Below are 20,446 nucleotides of genomic sequence, written 5' to 3' on the forward strand. Positions count from 1 at the left end.
TAACTGTAGAGTAGTAATTATGACATAAATGGCAAGGAATGAAACAGGATGAAAAATCAACTTGCTGCTGATAGGGACCAAATCTACAACCTTGAGATAATGCGTCCGATACTCTACCTGATCATATTAGCTTCCTACTGTGCACAAAATTCACAGCATTAATGAAGCTGCTGGGACATCTTTTATATTAGATAAATAATCTTGTTCAGTTCCCCCGTCTCACTTTTTCAGGCATTGAGAAACTGTTTGGTTTTATGACGGTGATGTACGACACTTCTACTTTTTCCGAGTACTGACCTGCTAAACAACAAAATAGTAATGACCGCTTCAAAATTTTATCCCCAATTTTTACAATTCGATCGTTGAATACATTTTTGACTCCATGCAGTCATCATGCTTCTCCTGTTTTTGGGCTTTGATAACAATTGAGTCAAGTGCGAATTGGATGTATGCCAGCAGAGCAATCAACTTAGCAAATATCCTCTACATACAAAGTCAAGGTTCTTGCCTACAAAAAAGATCAATAACAATCACTACATGGGAGTCAATCACTAAGCCTGAGCAGCAGTGCCATCAGCTTTAGTCAGAAGTACTTGGTTTCTAGCACAAAGCATCAACTTTTTTTTCACATTTTGCCTGCATTATAGGACAGTGGATGTTTGTTGAGCTAGAAGATCTATCACAAGTAGTGAGCTGGCTATAGAAGAAGAGAAACTAGCATAAGCGCTGGAAGTTTCCAGTGAAGTCGAGTCCCAAGAAGCCAAATCAAGAGAAAGGGGGAGAAGGCGGACCGACAGTTGCGGAAACGAAATGAATGATCGGTAAAGCAGTGATGCAAGCAAGGTAAACACAGTAGCCGAATCATCACTGAGCATGACATGTTCCCTCAGTTTGCTAGACAAATGTTTACAGAACACCGAAAGAAATTAGTATTGTCAATATTGGACACTATATGCTAAGAAATTCCAAGGGTTTCAGGGCTTTAAAAATGTACTTTTACTTTTTCAAGGGTTTTCAATCGTTTCAAGGACCTGCATGCACCCTCAGTAAAGGAGCAGATCACAATTTAAAGTGGAATGTGTGCCCTATGAATACCACCAAAATATATGATTGCGAACTTGAAGCTTGAATGAGCGCTCACTTAATGCAACTGTGCATAAACTTACACATTACAATATTGACACTTGACTAGTGAATGCAATTAACGTTAAATTAGTGTAACGAGATTTTTCATACACTTGCACATTATAAAATCACAGTCGTTCACTATTGGTAGCACCACCCCTCTTCATCTGTTCAGGCAACTTCGGTTCCCTCGACAGAAGTGGGGCCAAGGTATTCTTTACATTCGTGGCCAGCGATTTGTGACAGATGAAGCCTGCGACAGAAGGACAGGGCACTTATAACTAAAAGTTCCACTAGAAAAATATAACAATCTTTGCACACGTCACGATGAAATTATTTGATTAGTTCTGTATGGGTATGACTGCAGTGCATGACCAGCACATTGCGTTCCCCAGTAAAAATGCAAAAGAGGGCAAGAACGAAAAGCACGCTGTGCCAGAGCTTTATGAATACCTTCTATGTCAAAGGTGTGAGCCATACTTTACCACTTTGGCTGCAACATAATTTTCAGCTAGACATATAACAAACATAAGAGGAGAGACAGGGCAGAGCTCTTGCCTTCAACTGCTTAAATTCATTCGCAAACCCAGAGTATCCCCAATGGACAAACAAATGATCCAACAAGTGTGCCAGAATATCATTTAAGCAGGCCAGCAAAAAAAGTTTCACTGGCGACAGAAGTCACTGTTGCTAAGCTTCTTAAGATATGCCACTTCTTGCCCAGCGAGTTCAAAAATGGCACGCTTACATATTTATCACCAGCCATGAAAATGCAGCAGTCTTACTGCCTGTCTGTCTAGAGAGCAGTCAGAGCCCACTTATCTAGTTAAAAACACGAGTTACGTTTTTAGTTTTAACAGTCAAATAAATAGAGTGCATTGCTCAGTGGATTTGCTTACACGTAAAGTGACTTCCTTGCATGTCTGATTGTTTCAATTTCGTCAGCTGAAGCCTAGTGCTCTCTGGCAGTTGAGCTGCCAAAAAGATTGAGCTGCCTCTGCCCCTTCACTCTTCATTTTCCTGTTCCGCATAGGCGTTAGGAGATATGTCACAGCTAAAGCAATCACACAAACTAGCCCAACTCTCTTATTTAACTTTGCCTACTGAGTAACAATATGTTTACTAAGAAAACTTACAAAAACTACGAGACATTTTGAAGTAATTTTGTCTGTTTACCCAAGTGAGATGCAAACAGCTTTTGGAAGTTCGTATCGTGTAGCATATTTTCATTGCTCCTAAACAAAATTCCACCACGCCACAAGAATTAAGAGTAGCTTCAATTTAATTTGCATCGTACAAGCTGATATGCTGTTAAGTGCATTTTGTATGTCATAATTACTCTTCATAGGCTTCTCTACAAACAAACCTAATAACACGGCTGACAATGAAGTGTGTTTTCAAACTTCAGAACACCATTTTACTTTGGCTTTACTGCAGTTATGCAAGCTGGTTAGACTAAAGCCTGCAGAACACAACAGCTATAAGAAATGTTCTGTTTCAAAAGTGGCATACTCACTGTGGGATATACTTGTAAGAATATTTTTTTATAACTATAAACCCACACTTACTGACAAGCAGTCTGCGACAACCAAATGCTCCTTTTGAAGTAAGAAATCACGAAAGAGTTGAACAGTTTCACAGTGGTATTCCAAGGTACATGTCACAGTTTGTAAGAACCGAAAAATAGCAGACATCAAACGCCTGTTCAGAGCTGTTTGATTTAGTCAGCATGAAGAAAAAAGTTAAACACGTTTTCCCTAACTTAGCGGCGAAGTTGATTGACGGCGTGTTATAAATGGGCTAGGTGCTTACCGGCAAACAAGCACCAAACATCACATGCAAATATAAGGGGACCACCAATCACACAAGACATCGAATAACTCATCTGGAATACAATATCCTATTAGCTTGTAGTGAAGTCTTAAACAGCAGACGGGACAATGTTAACGACCAAGCTATGGAATGCGCAAACAATGTAATAATATCAGGGGTTTTATGACCCAAAACCACGATATGATTATGAGAGATGCCATAGTGGAGGACTCCGGAAATTTCGAACACCTGGGGTTCTTTAACGTGCACCTAAATCTAAGTACACGGGCCTCAAACATTTTCGCCTCCATCAAAAATGCAGCCGCCGCGACCGGGATTCGATCCCGCAAACTTCGGGCGCCATAACCACTAGACCACCGTGGCAGGGGCCAAACAATGTAAAAAAGAATATGGAAGTCACTGAGCATTACAGTACAAGGAGCGTGCATGCAAAAATTTGCTTCATCTGGTGACAAGATAGTCAGCACGCCATTAATAGATATGGCAGCGGAATTAACATCACTCAATGATAAGACACCTGATGTGTCCCTTTCTTCCTTTCCTCTGTGAAAATTACTTTTTGAAACTGCAATATATGGCTGGATTTTACTAATAACATTCAGTTCGTAGTCAGCACTCTGGCTGTGCTCTACCAGTCTTGCTCTTCGTTGTTGCTGTTTTGCACATAAACGTAAAGAATAATACTTGAATGCCATAGTCCGCTGCCAGTTCATTGGCACAACTTTGTTAGGGCAAATACAATGCCAAAGACGGCACTCTAACACACAAGCATGCATACCTTACAACTTGTTTTACCAAGTTTTACTTTATCATGAAACTCTGAAAATCAATTTGTTAATTCTGCCTCGCATAGATGTCCCAAGTTTCCTCAAACAGTGAGATATCCTGCTATGGCGCTGTGCAGGTAGCTGACAACATATTTTTTCAGCACATCCTACCAGAAGCAGGTGGCCACAAGCATGAATGGCCAAGTGGAACATGTATATGACATGCACTTGCTATTACATATTGTTTCCTGTCTTGGAGTTGCTCACAATATAGGAGCAATAGGTCTCTCAATTGAAAGGGTCTAAACGGTCAATTTGTATTGATGGAAACAAATAAATACCATTTAATATGGCCTTGTCCAGACTTGCAGGAAGAACGCTTCCATCTTTCACAGCAAGCTGTCCACCACTTCAGTCTCTTGAGCTGCTGGATACATGCATAACAGATACCGCAAAAAGTTCCGTCAACTTGTGCACAAAGAGTCCTTACAGTACACAAGTAGTAATATTAAGCATGATGGCTTAACACAGGCATATCATTATATACCAAAATTGTCCTCGAAAATAGGCCCAGGATGCATTAAGAACAAGTATTAGAGTAGCAGTGGGTCACTGCAAATAATTGTAATTTGCATTAGTTGTCAAATTTTGCTACAATTGTGTATTACAAAAGGGTGAGATATACAGCTTGCCATATAGGTAATTTGAACACAAGAAAACTCGAGGAGCACTCCCATCAAAATATTAAATAAATATACGTGTGCTCAATTTGCAGAATGGATGACAATGAGCCCATTTATTGTATGACATCATGAATGTGGAGATTTCAAAAAAGCTTAAGATTCAGTAAAAGAGCAAGAATGCCAGACGGGACAGAAAAGATTGAGCACTGTGTCAGTTTTTCTGTCCTCTGCTGTTCTTACTTTCATTAAATCTTGGGCAGTGCTTTAGCAACATGCCCAATTTTCCTCTCTCTGAAACAACTATCCTTGCTGTACTAAAGTTCATTCATGTGCAGACCTGGTCCTTTACACTAGAAGTGCCTGTTCAATTTAATGAGCCCTTGATCCACTCCCGTTCTTTTGTTCTTTAATAGCGAGGGCCTCGTGCCAGCAAACTTTATGCCCTCAGGTAGCTCATGACAGTTTATTGATCAGCTACCAGCTCGTAGATTTCACGGGCTATGCGACACCAGCATGACTACGAATGCTGGTGTGGCACTGCCGGGATTACACACACAGAAGTGCCCAGTGGGGTGGATGAGAGAACGACTATGTCGTAGCTAGAGTGGTGGAGTATGAGATGCAACACTTTGTTGTAGGTTCAGGCCCTGGCAGCAGAATGTTTGTATTTTTGTCTACATTTATTCCTCTTTATGTCATAATTACTACACTACTTTTAAAAACTACGAATAATCTCCCCTATAACTCCCTTGGCTTCATCAGGTTTTGTCGAACAAAAAAACTGAGCCCCTTGATCTATTCCATTCTTTTTTAGTTTGTTCAATTTCTCAGTGCTGTAATCACGCCTGAGAACCAGTAACCTCACTGTGATCTGCAAACACATATACAGATATCAGAAATTGCATTCTCTAATTAACTACTTCATAAACTAAAGCAGCATTGTCACCAGTTTCACTGAATGCTAGATCTTAGTTGTACATCCTGCAAATAAGAACCCCCTTTCAATTTCCTCTTTCTTTAGCAAAGCACCAAGGAAAACAAGGACTATACAGTACAACACAATCAAGTAGTGTTTCAATGCACCAGCACAGCCTAAACCATTTACCATTTGGGATAAGAAGCTTTTGCAATGGTGCCATTCCCTGTTACAAGAATTTGTAGTAGAACGTGTATGGTTCATCAAAGAAAATATGAAATGGCATGTCAGATATCTGACCCAATTTTTATCACACAAACACAGCAACAAAAAGAGCATGTACTTGCTTAATAAGCTTAATTGAACTGACACTAAATATCAAGCACTCATTACCTACTTTTTAATTGCTGACTTGAGTGCAGTTGTTTATATTAGAAAGTTGTGGTGCATGACAATTTAGCGCATACCAAGTTTTGCTTGAAATGTCGTCCCTTCCTTGTCACGTGCAGTTCAGACACGCCGCGTGTCCCGCGCCCAGTTTCGATATCAACCTTAAAATTGGAAGTTGAATATCTCGGATAACGTACAACTCACGCGATTTCAAAAAAAAAAAAAACGGCATGCCACAACTTGGCACACACTATATCTTTTTAATATAAAATACCTCCCTCAATAATTAAAAAGTGGATGAACGAGTTGTTAATTAATAGCGTAAATGTAATTTTGCTTGCGGCAAAGTATTTCCGCCTCGACTTCAAGTTCATGAGCGAAAATGACAGGAGCGTGACTGTCACACAACGTTTATAAAAAATATGTAATGTCCAAAAAGAAAACACACACACTACATGCATGCTGTGCGACTTGATGTGTGTACTTCCTGTTACTACCAGTATCCATAGCGTGATTCAGACAAATGCATTGCTTCAATGGGCATCCAGCACACATCTAGGTGCTACGAGCCGCGACCTTGCGTAGCCAGAAGGCAACTGCGCTAATTACTTGCAAAAACGACGCAGCACGATAGACGCCGACGCAACCAGAGACATATGCTCTGAGCAGTATAGCGTGTGCATGACAGCATTGTGTCTTCCTACCTGCGTCCCCGTCTACCTTTGCAAGTTAATTCATTATACCTATGCTTATGGAACTATAACTTCAATTGCATTTACACCACAGAAAGGGTGTGGAACGACCAGTATGTTTAAAAGCGGACCCACTTTTACGGCGACAAGGCAATGTGCAAGTCGCTCCAAGCGACGATCTCGTGCAGCCAAGTTATAACGGCTCAACAACACAAGGCGTGCGTGGCAGGAGCACAGAATCCCGTAATGGAACGCGCATTCTTCAGCTTGTTTTCAACTGTAATCAACGCACACGGCAACCGCTCCATAGAAAGGTATAACGAAGAGCACAGAAAGCAGCGATACTAGCACAATGCATACTTTTTTAGCAGGCCCTTGCTCTTGCGCAGCATCCCTTCTGTGGTAACTGGCCGCCCGCCCAGGCACTCTTACCTGTATAAAAGTTTTCATACACTAAGGTAACTCAGTAACGCAATTTGGTAACATTCTTGAACTCACCGAGGTGTTGTATCCGCTGCGGCGACTGTCTCGTCAAACGGTCCGCGCTTGCGCTCTTGTTCAAAGCTCGCGTCCGTTGGTTGGTGCCACGACGACGCATCGCCACCGTCGATTCCATGTCAAACAACGACCCGAACGTCCCGACACGCGATGTAAGTAGTACGTGTTCATTCAACAACGATAACCGCACGTAATATTGATAAACACGGTAAAAATAGATGCGCGAAACATCACTTCGTTCGCAGCGAGCGCAGGGAGCCTTTCAACGGAACCCGTTTGAAAACGTCACGTGTTCACTGACGTCTCTGCGCGTGCGCGTTCTTCGGTTTGAACTGATTGGCTCTCTCGCTCAGCGGGCGATTTGAATCCTTGAACTGAGTTGCGGCAACTCTCTCTCCCTTCCACTTCCGTCGACTGCATCTCCCTGTTCATGGCCTCTGATACGCCGGCGCGCAATCTTGGAGGCCATAGCTTGTTCACCACTTCTTTCTCGGACGCGCGCCTGTACTTCAGTGTACAATCGGGCGGCCGCAACGCGTCAACCGCGTCTGATCGGTTGTTAATACTACTACTACTACTGCGCTTTTGCTGTTTAAAAATATACAGCATCTGTACACGAGTGGTACGTCTTAATTACTGCTAAGAGTAACAGCTGCTGTCTTTACGGCTGGCTAAGTGTGCACGTCCGTGCGTGTGCAAAACAAAAGCACGTCGAAAACCGGGGCCTTTTGACAACAAGTGTTCACTGTGCTCCTTAATACCTCTTCGCAGGCACGTAGGCAAGCCTGCCTCTTCGTATTGAGCAACGAACCAATGGCACCATCAATGCCTCGCCCTTAGTGTGATTCAGCTGCAGCTTCTTTCTTATTGATGTACTTTGTTAGCCTTAATTGATATATTCTAAGTTGGGCATGTAAGCAAGTTACTATCAATTTGAAATTGCCCATTTAAACACTATTCAAAAGTACGTTGCACGTCGTCGTAATAAAAGCAGGAGAAAATACTTATTTGTTGAAAGGCGACAGCTAATCGACAAAATAGTAGTTTAACAAACTTCGTTTCTGGGCAAGTTCGTTTATATTCGAAAAGAAAGCCAACGTACTGTGTATACTGAATAGTAACAGAAACAGCAATACTGCACTGAATTCTGCTATTTATGTCTTTAAAGAGGCTGTTTTCCTGTGTTCAGCGTGACCGTTATACCGCTTCGACATTGCGCTTTGGAGTATTCCATGAAATACGTTGTCCTTAGCAATGGACTAACGAAGGCGGAAAGACCATACGGTCCTTGCAGTTATATTAGTTTCTTTTGTGAGTTACTGTGTTCGTTAAAAGTGCGATCTATAAATACAAGACAAAATTTACAAGTTTCGATGCGTTTTTATGGCATCATTGATCCCAGGAGGGTTAGAGTCAAAGAACCCGTGCATACACAAAAACTGTTCTCAGATGGTTAAATAAGACATTAGTGGTAAATAACGATGAGAACGACCGGCGAAACCAGGAGGGAGGGGCGGGGCGGGGGGGGGGGGGGCGGAGCGAGCGCGCGCCTCCAGACCGGCCGTGGTTTTACAATAAAGGATCGGTCGAGAAGAGCGGACTGCGACGAATATTCACAAAAGAAACGTGGAGTTTCAAAGGTAAGGTTGCGAGGAAGTTCTGTAGGTCCGGTGCACATATGGTTGGAGAAATGAAAGGGCGTAAACTTACGAAAACTGCGTGCATTATACTGGTTTGTGAACGTTTTGGCCGTGGCACAGCCTTCGTGAAGACTTCGACCAGCGCGCACGCGCGTTTGTGTGTGTGTGTGTGTGTGTGTGTGTGTGTGTGTGTGTGTGCGTGTGCGTGTGTGTGTGTGTGTGTGTGTGTGCGCGTGCGTGCGTATATATATGTATACAAGACAGAATTTACAAGTTTCTGATGCGTTTTTATAGCATCCTTGATCCCAGGAGGGTTAGAGTCAAAGAACCCGTGCAAAAAAAAAAAAAAAAAAAAAAACCTTCTCGGGTGGGTAAATAGGACATTAGTGGTAAATAACGATGAGAATGAACGACACGCACATCACAGGTGTAACCATGTGGGGGGCGGATTGAGGGGGGCGGGCGGGGCGGAGAGAGCGCGCGCCTCCAGACCGGCCGTGGTTTTACAAAAAAGGATCGGTCGAGAAGAGAGTGCACTGCGAAGAGTGTTCACAAAAGAAACGTGGAGTTTCAATGGTAAGGGTACGAGGAAGTCCTGTAGGTCCGTTATAAGGGTACGAGGAAGTTCTGTAGGTCCGGTACACATATGGTTAGAGAAATGAAAGGGCGTACTTACGAAAATTGCGTGCGTTTTACTGGTTTGTGAACGTTTTGGCCGTGGCACAGGCTTCGTGAGTCAGAACTTTGACCAGTGCGCACGCGCATGTGTTGCGCGTCCGTGTGTGTATTTGCGCGCGCGCGCGCGCGCGCGCGTGTGTGTGTGTGTGTGTGTGTGTGTGTGTGTGTGTGTGTGTGTGTGTGTGTGTGTGTGTGTGTGTGTGTGTGTGTGTGTGTGTGTGTGTGTGTGTGTGCGCGTGTGTGTGTGTGTGTGTGTGTGTGCGTTTTGGACTGACCTACAGTATCAAAATTTATGAGGTATTGATTGCACCAAGTTCCACTGGCAGTGAATAATGCCTCGATGGTATTTCAACATAATTGCGTCAATGACATTTTTATTCCAAACTATACTCAACAGAAATACTGTTGGTGAAATATTTCCTCAATTGTATTTCAAAATAATTGCGTCAATGAAATTTTTATTGCAAAGTGTTCAACAGAAATATTGTTTACGAATTATGTCCTCAATAGTATTTCGATAGAAATGAGTCAATAAAATTTTTATTGCAAAATGGTCAACAGAAATATTGTTTACGAATCATGTCCTCAATGGTATTTCGATAAAAATGAGTCAATGAAATTTTTATTGCAAAATGGTCAACAAAATTATTGTTGAGGAAATATTCCCTCAATGGTATTTCGATTGAAATGAGTCAATGAAATATTTATTGCCAAGTGCTCAACAGAATTATTGTCGACGAAATATTCCCTCAACGGTATTTCAATAGAAATGAGTCAATGATATTTTTATTGCGAACTGCTCAACAGAAATGTTGTTGACGAAGTATTGAAGCAAGTCAATGAGTATTGCCGAATCATTGATAATCAATAAAATCAATAATTCGATCATACTCCGGCAATGGAAAATCAACAGTCATTTTCATAAGGGATTGTTTACCTCCAAGGTAGTGCCTGGTGAGATTTCTCCTGTGCGTGATTAAACAATAAAAATTTTGTTCAAAACGCCGTTGATTGATGAAATAAACCAACGAAAGACGCCAGATGTTTTGTAAAAGCAAAACGAAAGAACGCCAGATGTTTCTAAAGCAAAACGAAAAGACGCCAGCTGCTTAACGAAAGACGCCAGATTTTTCTAAAGCAATGGTTTTCTAAACAATGAAAATTCACAGCGTACATGTAAAATTAAAGTGAGCTGCAAGTCGTCATAACTCATCGAACCATTAGTATAAACGCGCCCGATCTCACGTCGGTGATGATGTACTGGGCAGAATTCACGGAAGATTCACGGTTTACCGATGAACCTCCGCAGCTTCGCCCACTCATCATCATTCACTCCGTGGATATGCTGTGATTTTTTCTTTAACCTCCTTGATGTAAACAGTTCTATACTCGCGGACAACTTTTCTTGGCAATGAAGCCAAGGCTACAGAGGCACATTGCACGTATCCTACCGCTTATGAAGGTAGTCCTACAATTGCGTCCGTTTTTTTCTGCGTGAGATATATAAAATACTCCTTTGTTTTTTACATGTAGCTTTTGAGACGGAACGCAGCGCACACAAGCGAAATATTTGTACTTCTTTTACTTTATACGTTGTGACTTTGCGTTTTTACGTGCGTGAAAGAGTCGCGCCTTTTACCCGTACCTTAGACGCTAAGCAGCGTTTGCGTCGAAATGCAACGCTAGCCATCACTTTCCACGGCGTTACAAGACGCGCGCCAAACCGGACTACTTCGCGTAGCAGTACATGCGCAGACCCTCCACCCCCGTAGCCAAGAAAAGTTGTCCGCGAGTATAGGAATGCAACATAGTTGTCCTCGGTCGCCATTGTTGTCAAAAACCTGCATGAACATAACCATGCCCACTAAAGAAATCGCGCCGATTCCACACCTTGAAAACTACAAACTGCCGAGCAGAGCTGTGGATTCGCCTGCCTCTGCTGACGCTTGGGTTGTGTTTGTTGGGTTCGCCCGTCTTTGTTCGCGCCCGCCTTGCGTCTGAGTCTCCCGTAGCTGACGTATGGTGGCTAGAGGCATAGCTAAAGGTTACCTGACATCCGCTGGCGTTTCACTTCCGCTTCTCATTTGCGTAGATCCGCGTATAACTCCCGGCGCTGGCGTTTCGCTATAGCTTCGCCGGTTCGGACATACGAATTATCACTTCGGCGTCGCTGGCGTTCACGGGAAAGCAAGCGCTGGCGTTACAAACGTGATGACTGCTTGGCCCCCATGGCGGGAAAGGGAACCTTAATTTGTGATGCAGTAGCTCCCTCTCTTGACCTATTTTGGCATTTACTTCACCTGTATCGCCCTCTTTTGACCTATTTTGGTACTTTCAGCGTGACGCCAAACGGCGACTTCAGACGGCAGCGCGGGCTCCTAAAGTGCTACGCACTTAGGAATAACGGGAACGGTCCGACTATGTAAAGTTATAGGGCAGATATGGCGCCCCCTTCTGGTGAGTAGGGGGCGGACGCTCCCCCTGACTCCCTGCGCACGCCTATGGTGTCCACCCTAAGGGAGCGGGCCGTTACATCCACACTATTGTTATAAGGAGGAGGAAGAGAAAGACGGAAGGAGAACTTTCTCATTGTGAAGACGACATAATAGAAGACGCTATACCCATATTAATGAGGATTTGTCAGTGATTGAACTTTGTCCTCACCAATGCAGTGAACCACGTATAAGGATGACACAGATGCGGTAGCTGTATCCGTAAGTTACATAAAATACGGCGAGCACGAAAAAGGTAGCCGTATAGTTCGATATGATTGGTAAAGCCTCATACGGCTTGGTCTTACGTTTTTCGTCGGGCTATGTGTTTTGGAAACTACGAATGAAATTCGTGTACTTCTACCTGCGTTATTCGAAACCACGATGCTGTAGCCGCTGGTTACTAGCACACTATCACTGGCAAATTTCACAAACATACTATTTTGTTCTCTTGATTTCGAACTACAGGACACCTCTTCCAATGGCCTTGCGAAACTTTCGTGCATCATGTATCATTTGGGTCTTATTGATGCCTACTTATTACTAATTGGAATGGTCATGCATGACAGTGTTTTGGAAACTACGAATGACTGTGTTTTGGAAACTACGAATGAAATTCGTGTACTTCTACCTGCGTTATTCGAAACCACGATGCTGTAGCCGCTGGTTACTAGCACACTATCACTGGCAAATTTCACAAACATACTATTTTGTTGTCTTGATTTCGAACTACAGGACACTGCTTCCAATGGCCTTGCGAAACTTTCGTGCGTCATGTATCATTTGGATCTTATTGATGACTACTTATTACTAATTGGAATGGTCATGCATGACAGTGCACGGTGATAGAGCATACTGAATAACCATCCGATGTGAAGGTATCAAGAACAATAAAAAAATTGCGACCAAGCTCGTTTGTATGCTCAAATGACAGCAAAGTGTACTACGATTGAATTACCTCGTGAGCAATTTCAGGACCCCTGGACCCTTTTTCAGGCAATAGAAGCCATGAACCCTTTTATAGGCGGACGAGTTTGTTTTTTTACAGCACGGCCATTCTGTGAATTACTACAACTTTTGCCAGGTACCTGAACGTGCAGACTATTTCAATTTGAGTGTGTAAGATATTCAGAAAACTTCGTTTAATATTATTTATTTCTTCTCAAAAACTTATCGATACCGTCAACATTGCGGCAACCGTGGGCATCCACAATGCCCGTGATATACCTAAGGTGACCCGAGTGGGCAATACTGATTCGTGCAAAAATATTTACATTTATATTGCCCTAAAGCTGATTTCAGTCTGTCTTATAGATGAAAAGGAGATTGGCGTCAGGATAATATCAGCACTATAATAACTTTTCCATCGACAACTTTACACCGTAAAAAAAAAAGCCTTATTTTTACAGCAATCGTTTTGTCAGAGCCAGTTCACCCACCGTTACTGCAATATACTCTCAAAGAGAAAGAAAAAGAGAGAAAGATCAATGTTGTGAGGAAGGCAGGGTTGTTAACCGGAGGAGATATATCCCATTGTGCTTCAGTTCCCTTGCAAAAGAAGGACGCAGTGACACGACACGTATGGCTGCCGTACCCGCCACAGTGGTCAAGTCGTTATGGTGCTGTGGTGCTATACTGCTGACCCGAAGGTCGCGGGATTGAATCCCGGCCGCGGTGACCGCATTTCGCTAGAGGCGATAAGGTAGAAGCCGTGTACTTCGATTTAGGCGTCCGTTAAGGAACCCCAGGCGGTCGAAAATTCTCCGGAGCCCTCCACTATACGGCGTCTCTCGTAATTATATCGTGGTTTTGGGACGCGAAACCAGAGCAATTATTAATATATTAGTATGGCCACCGCGTTTCCTGTTGTTTGTCCTGCCTGATCACTTTTGTTATGCGCTTGGGTAATTTGATCTTGCTTGAATGGCGCTTCTAGAATAGACGTTGCTTAAAATGAAACTGATGATACTACAACGCGTTAAAATACAACGCAATCTCCCAGCTCTCCCCCCCCCCCCCCCCGCCCCGTTGCAACTTTTTCTTGTTTAAGGCAAACGATACACGTCCGCCATATATTATTTAAATATTGTGCTCTGCACAGCAGTTTGTGTTTACCGCTGTATAATTCTGATTGTTGATTCAGCTCGTCGTTGCACGTAAATATACAAGTAAGCCACGAAACGACGGCTAATAAAGCAGGCAGGCACGCCGCGAGCATCAGCCGTAAACACGCATCCCGCGCTTCGTAGACCCGACAAAGACGTCGTCTCAGGCTTAAGCACCGGCAAAGACCCTTGAAGGGCTTCATTTTCCGTAGCCTATATAGCGGGCATAAATCTTTGCCAGCGACAACGCTCGGCTCATACGAGATCGGCCGAGCGAAGGCCACGCGCAGATAGAGTCATCTTCGCAAAGTGGGTGGTGGAAGATTTCATTGCGTAAACGACCCGAAGTTTGTTTTCTCTTGAAAGAAGATATATTTATACACGATGACGCGCTGTCTTAGAAAAGCACAACGTTTGTCCATCAAAGTGAAGTCGACTCAAGGTCGCCTCGCAGAAGCGTAAGAGTTGTAATGAAGAGCAAAGGGAGAGAAGGTTGTCGCCTTCGCTTCTTCTTTTCTTTACTTTCTTGTTCTTCAGAAAGCACAATTGTAATGCTTTACGAGGCTCTACTCGCCGAGAATGCGGGTTCAGTCTTTGAACGCCTGAGTTTTACAGAGCATGAATGTCGGTAAGTCATTTGAAGAGAGTGTACTTGTGTTATTTCATCTCCCATAGTACACGACACCCGAAATAAATATGTCTGCGTCACAGGGAGCTTTAGTTTCTTTAATTTTTTTTCTCGATGCTATGCCGATGACATTATAAGACTGCGGCAAGCTGGCCCGGGGTATATGTAAACTGATCGTCAGTACATTGGTGCCTCCAAAATTAGAAACTGTAGGGATTCCGGATGACTAAACTTTGAGGAAGACGTGTGTGACAATCTCGTCGTAGCAATTGTGATTGCACACTCTAAAAAAAAAGGGAGCGAGAATGGAGCAACAGGCTCCGTTCCTCCCTCGGAGCAGCGACTTTCTCCTTTGCGGATGACTTACTCGTCGCGCTCTCTTGCGGCAAGTGCCAATAGAGAAACTTTTCTGTCCAACCACGTGACTTGCGCGCACGCGCATGCGCACGCCGAGTTGCATCGTGATTCCGTGCTGCGGAGAGCGGCCGCCCTTTCGCGCTCACTCGACAGCCTCAGACCAGACTATCCAGTGCTACCGATCTCGGCCAGCCGCGTGCAATCACTTGTACCTAGCATTGATGCGAGCAATACACGAGTGACGTCCATTGTTTTTGTTCTATGTGTTGAGTAACGTGTGTAGCGTTTTTTTTTTTTGTTTCTTTTTTTAATCGCTCGGCGTGTGTGCGATGCTCCGCATACTTTCGTGTGTCTCGTGTTGTTTGTATACGTTTGCGCACGATCTGCTTGTCGTAAATACATTAAGTCCCGCTTCACAAAACAGTGTTATTTTAATGAACACCTTAGACTGTACACCAATAATTTAATTTTTTTTCGCCGTTAACACACTTGGGAAGAGCACGCGTTTTTAGTTTTACACAGCACTTATAGCACTTATCAATACAGCAAGCAATATAAAGAAGCATGAAAGTTAATTTTCTCAACATTTTAGCAAACGTGATACCACTGGACAGTGCATGCGTCAAAGTACGATAACATAAAATTGCTGGAGTTTTACGTGTCGAAACCACCGTATGATAATTGGGCATGCCGTAGTGCGGGACTACGGATTAATTTCGATCAACTGGGGTTCTTTAACGTGCACCCGAACATAAGCACATGGGTGTTCTTTGCCTTTCGCCCCCGTCTAAATGCGGCCGCCGTGGCGGCATTTTAACGTTAACCTGCATCATAATTGCACATATCTGAAAAATAAGTCAAAGACTTCTGTCAATTAAGCCAAAATTCTCAATCACCTGTTTTGCATTACGAATGCCATCACTGAGAATTAGGACGGACTTATGCACGCGTGCAGTATGTATCTCTCGTTCTCAGGATTTTGCTTTGGCGTGCGAAACTCAAACCAAAACGCGCTTCTAATGACAGCTGTGCATAGTAGGTAATCACTAACACTCTCACTCACCTAAAAGAGTATTCCAAATCCAACGCAAGACTAACCACCGCCACAACGACAACTACACAGTTGTCGCACAATGACCGCAATTTCACACGCGAGGCGAATACCGTGACGTAACAGTAGCAGAGTAGCATGCAGGTACAGCGTACTTAAATATTACAGAGCACATAGTGTGGGTAGCGTTCTTTTCCATAATTCGCGCGGTGTAGCGCTAGTTTCTCTACTTAAGTAATCGAGCTGCCGCGACGCCAAGAGCCCCTGACATCGCTCTCGAAAGACCATGGTCCAGTGCGAGGCCATCTTGTCTTGTTTCTTCGCACGACCCGCGTTGTAACGTACGTATGCACAAATAAGAGGGCCGTACCGCATCAGAAGCATTGTCATTGAAGGGCTAGCGGTTGAGCGAACCCAGGGCTCATCGTCATACTTGTGTTCAGCTTAAATAGAATGTGAACAGATGTCAACGCCAAACCACTCAACGAAGTCGACGCGACGAAGGTGACAGAATCTGAACTATCTGAATTTCATGTTACCGATGTGGCGCCCTCCCACAGTAACTATGGAAAATAAAGAAATCAGAGAGAGGAATTTTATCTGTGGCCGCTGTCGAAAGATGGCGGCAGTTCAAAATGTCATCGAAATGGTATGAACGGTTCTCGTAATGGTCATTTTCGCACTAACTCAATCAACTCTGTAATTATATCGTCCACTATTATGCGGCTTTAGATTAACTGGTGCGCTTGGCTAAGCCATAGCCACAATATAATAACGTCTGCGTATATTGTGATGCAGCCATGAAATGGTAAAGAGTTCAAGAAAAATGACGCATCGCTTGTGCCACCATGGTTCACTGTAATTCAGTGACTATATAAGGGCCAGCGTTTCATAGAGCGGTATGTGTAAACGTCTGTACGTATGCGTCTGTAGTGAATTGTTGATGTCATAGGTTTTATACATGCGAATGAATTGTGTATGTATAGAATTCATTGTGTGCACTATGTGTCTGCCTAATTAACGTGTGCGTATTACTAAAATCTGGGTCAACTTTCCGGTGTTCTTGAGTAATCTATGAATGGGGCTACCTTGCCTAATTGCCATAGCGTAGTATCGACGTACGCCGCCTCAGACAGAAGCAACTTTTTTTAGTATTGTTTAATCCCTCTAGATGGCGCCATCTACCACCTACTTCACGGCTGTGGCGCTCTCACAGCTCCACCTACTTATATGAAGTTCAACATCTATCTATCGAAAGTATGCTCTGCTGCGCCGGGATTGTTTTGATGCTACAGAATGTACATTTTGGAGGCACAAACGCGTGGATAACGTCGCTACACCGTGTGATGCTTCGACAAATAAAGAGAGCAAGCCTAACGTACAGTCTCCAGGTGAGAGCCGCTTTGCAGTATCCGTCTTTTGTAAAGTGAACGCCGTCTCGCTGGCCGAGCGAGACGTACGAGTTCCGTCGTTCCGTTTCGCCAGGTTTTCATAATTACAGGTTTGTCTGCTTGATTTTATTGTCATATTGTTCGGCATTAAGCTCAGCGGGACCGTCTTTTGTGATTGCCAGTGCCGCATACTCTTTATCAGTCGAGAATCGATGCACTCGTTAGGCCTAAATCTATTGCTCGCTTCACTGGCTTGGCGTCAGCCATCTTGATTTTGACGGAAGAGGAACGGTTTCTCCAGTGAAAAGGGAGGAATTCCTCCATTTGAAGACTCTATGGACATAATATTGTACTACAGAGACAACGTTTGTGTATTGGCTGAATTTTATGCGTCCGATGCCACTAAGTATATATATTGTCACGAGGCGTTCTGGGTGACCAAGCCCTCAGATGGTAGAGCCGAGCAGCGAGAGATGACAATCGGGACAACACCGAAACGTAGCTTTTATGAATAATCTCGTCGTCGTCTTCTCCTTCCAAGCCAGATCCCCACTACCCATTATTCCCAGTACAGTTATCTCCCCCGGGGAAAAGAAGCCGTCCCGGCTACCTAGGGGTACGATAGCACAGGGGGATCATAGTAACGCTTTAAACGTTCTACATGCACAATTTCGCGGTTGCGACGACGCTTATCCGAAGGTGGTTCAAGAGGTTCCACGATATAGTTCACGGGAGATGTTTGGTTCACTACACGGTAGGGACCCTGGTAGTTTGACATGAGTTTCGGGGACAACCCAGGGGTCGAGGCAGGCACCCAAAGCCACACAAGCGAGCCAGGAGAATAGGATGCAGGCGCGACCGCGGCATCACGGTGGTGCTTCTGGCGCTGCTGGTCCTCTGACGTCAACATACGGGAGAGCTTTCGACACTCTTCTGCGTGTGCAGCAGCCTGGGACAGGGTGGTAGATTCCGAGGCATCAGTGCGATACGGAAGAATTGTATCCATGGTGGAGGATGGTTCGTGCCCATAAAGCAGGAAGAAGGGGGAAAATCCTGTGGTGGCCTGCGTGGCGGTATTATAAGCATATGTGACAAATGGGAGAACATGGTCCCAATTACTATGGTCAGATGCGACGTACATGGCCATCATGTCACCAAGAGTGCGATTGAAGCGCTCAGCCATCCCATTAGTCTGCGGGTGATACGCAGTTGTTGTACGGTGAATGATACGGCATTCTTTCAGAAGAGCTTCTATGACGTCGGATAGAAATACACGCCCTCTATCACTGAGTAATTCTCTTGGGTCTCCATGGCGAAGTATGATGTGGCGCAGAAGAAACGAGGCAACATCACGCGCAGAGGCGCTGGGCAAAGGTGAAGTTTCCGCGTAACGCGTAAGATGGTCGATGGCCACGATAACCCAGCGGTTGCCGTCTGAAGTGCTTGGTAGAGGGCCATAGAGATCGACGCCTACGCGATCAAATGCACGTCCTGGGCAAGGCAGAGGTTGCAGCGGGGCAGCTGAACGACGAGGAGGATCCTTGCGGCGTTGGCACGCGAGGCATGAGTGTACATAATGACGGACGAATCTGTACATCCCGCGCCAATAATAACGAAGGCGGAGGCGTGTGTAAGTTTTGAGTACCCCTGCATGCGCGCACTGTGGATCATCGTGAAACGCCGCACAGAGATCCGAACGGAGATGCCGAGGGGCCACAAGTAACCATTTGCGACCGTCCTGGAGGTAGTTACGGCGGTATAACAGCCCATCGCGAACGGAAAAGTGGTGTGCTTGGCGACGTAATGCACGGCTGACGGGGGGTGCCGATTGGTGTTGCAGGAAGTTTAGCAGAGAAACAATCCATGGGTCCTTCTTCTGCTCCAAAGGCATGTTCGTTGCAGATATGGACGACGCCGATAACGGCACGTTAGGGGAATTAGTCTCGCTATGTAGAGGAGAGCGAGACAAGGCATCTGCGTCGGAGTGTTTTCGGCCGGAACGGTAGAGTACTCGAATGTTGTACTCTTGGAGTCGAAGCGCCCATCGAGCTAGACGACCGGAAGGTTCCTTTAAAGAAGAAAGCCAGCACAGGGAATGGTGGTCGGTTATCACGTCAAATGGGCGGCCGTAGACATAAGGTCGGAATTTAGTTATGGCCCAAATTATAGCCAAGCATTCTTTTTCTGTTACAGAATAGTTGGATTCAGCCTTCGTGAGTGCGCGACTGGCGAAAGCAACGACATACTCATCGAAGCCAGCCTTTCGTTGGGCAAGAACGGCGCCAAGGCCGACACCGCTGGCGTCCGTGTGAACTTCTGTCGGAGCGCTGGGGTCGAAATCCCGTAGGATCGGAGGAGAGGTCAGGAGATGACGCAGCGTATTAAACGCGGCCTCGCAACTTGGTGACCAGGTTCAAAGGTTGTGGTCCGCACGAAGAAGCTTTGTCAAAGGGTCTATGATGGTCGCGAAGTTGCGGATGAAGCGGCGAAAGTACGAGCTTAACCCGATGAAGCTGCGAAGTTCTTTCAAGGTCTTTGGCCGCGGGAACTCAGCGACAGCTTGAAGTTTGGACGGATCAGGGAGCACCCCATCTTTTGACACGACATGGCCGAGAATGACTAGCTGCCGAGCTGCAAAGCGACACTTCTTCAAATTGAGCTGGATGACAATCGGGTCAACACCGAAACGTAGCTTTTATGAATAATCTCGTCGTCGTCTTCTCCTTCCAAGCCAGATCCCCACTACCCATTATTCCCACTACAATATATATATATATATATATATATATATATATATATATATATATATATATATATATCTTGTGGTAGCAAAACTATAGGCTATCAGCTCGATATGAATAAACGTTGCGTTTACTCATCGTTAAAGACGGTACTACATGTACGGAGACCAAAAAGAAACATACACAGAGCGTGTTAATTATAATGATGAAGAGGGTGGTGAATAAGCTTCAATGAATTGAACTAACTTATAATCGCTCCACTGTAGAATCGAAGGAAAGCAGAATACATGAGTTTCACGCATAAGGAAACTGACAGGAGTAATATTTTGTGGCCAGGAAAGGCTACAAGACTGAAGAAACGCAGGAATACATACGACACGCTATTTAATGATTGCAAATCTTTTGTATGTCAGTTCCTTTTATGCAGAGTAATATAAATTGCATCACGTGTTTGACGAA

At 44.4% G+C, this 20,446-nt stretch overlaps 1 long non-coding RNA gene across 2 annotated transcripts; it reads right to left on the reverse strand.

The window, feature by feature from the left end:
- Positions 1-274: 274 nt before the first annotated feature.
- On the reverse strand, positions 275-7,008 carry LOC119384994 (uncharacterized). 2 transcript variants are annotated; one of them, XR_007415359.1, is made up of 4 exons: positions 6,905-7,008; positions 6,767-6,838; positions 4,067-4,149; positions 275-1,378 (listed from the first exon to the last, which is right to left on the reverse strand). It is a non-coding gene; the product is annotated as an uncharacterized LOC119384994 (long non-coding RNA). The 2 variants fall into 2 exon arrangements; XR_005182031.2 differs by having other exon boundaries at positions 4,067-4,152.
- Between the last annotated feature and the right edge of the window lie 13,438 nt (positions 7,009-20,446).

This window comes from Rhipicephalus sanguineus, chromosome 3 (genome assembly GCF_013339695.2).
Source record: "Rhipicephalus sanguineus isolate Rsan-2018 chromosome 3, BIME_Rsan_1.4, whole genome shotgun sequence".
NCBI classification, from domain to species: domain Eukaryota; kingdom Metazoa; phylum Arthropoda; class Arachnida; order Ixodida; family Ixodidae; genus Rhipicephalus; species Rhipicephalus sanguineus.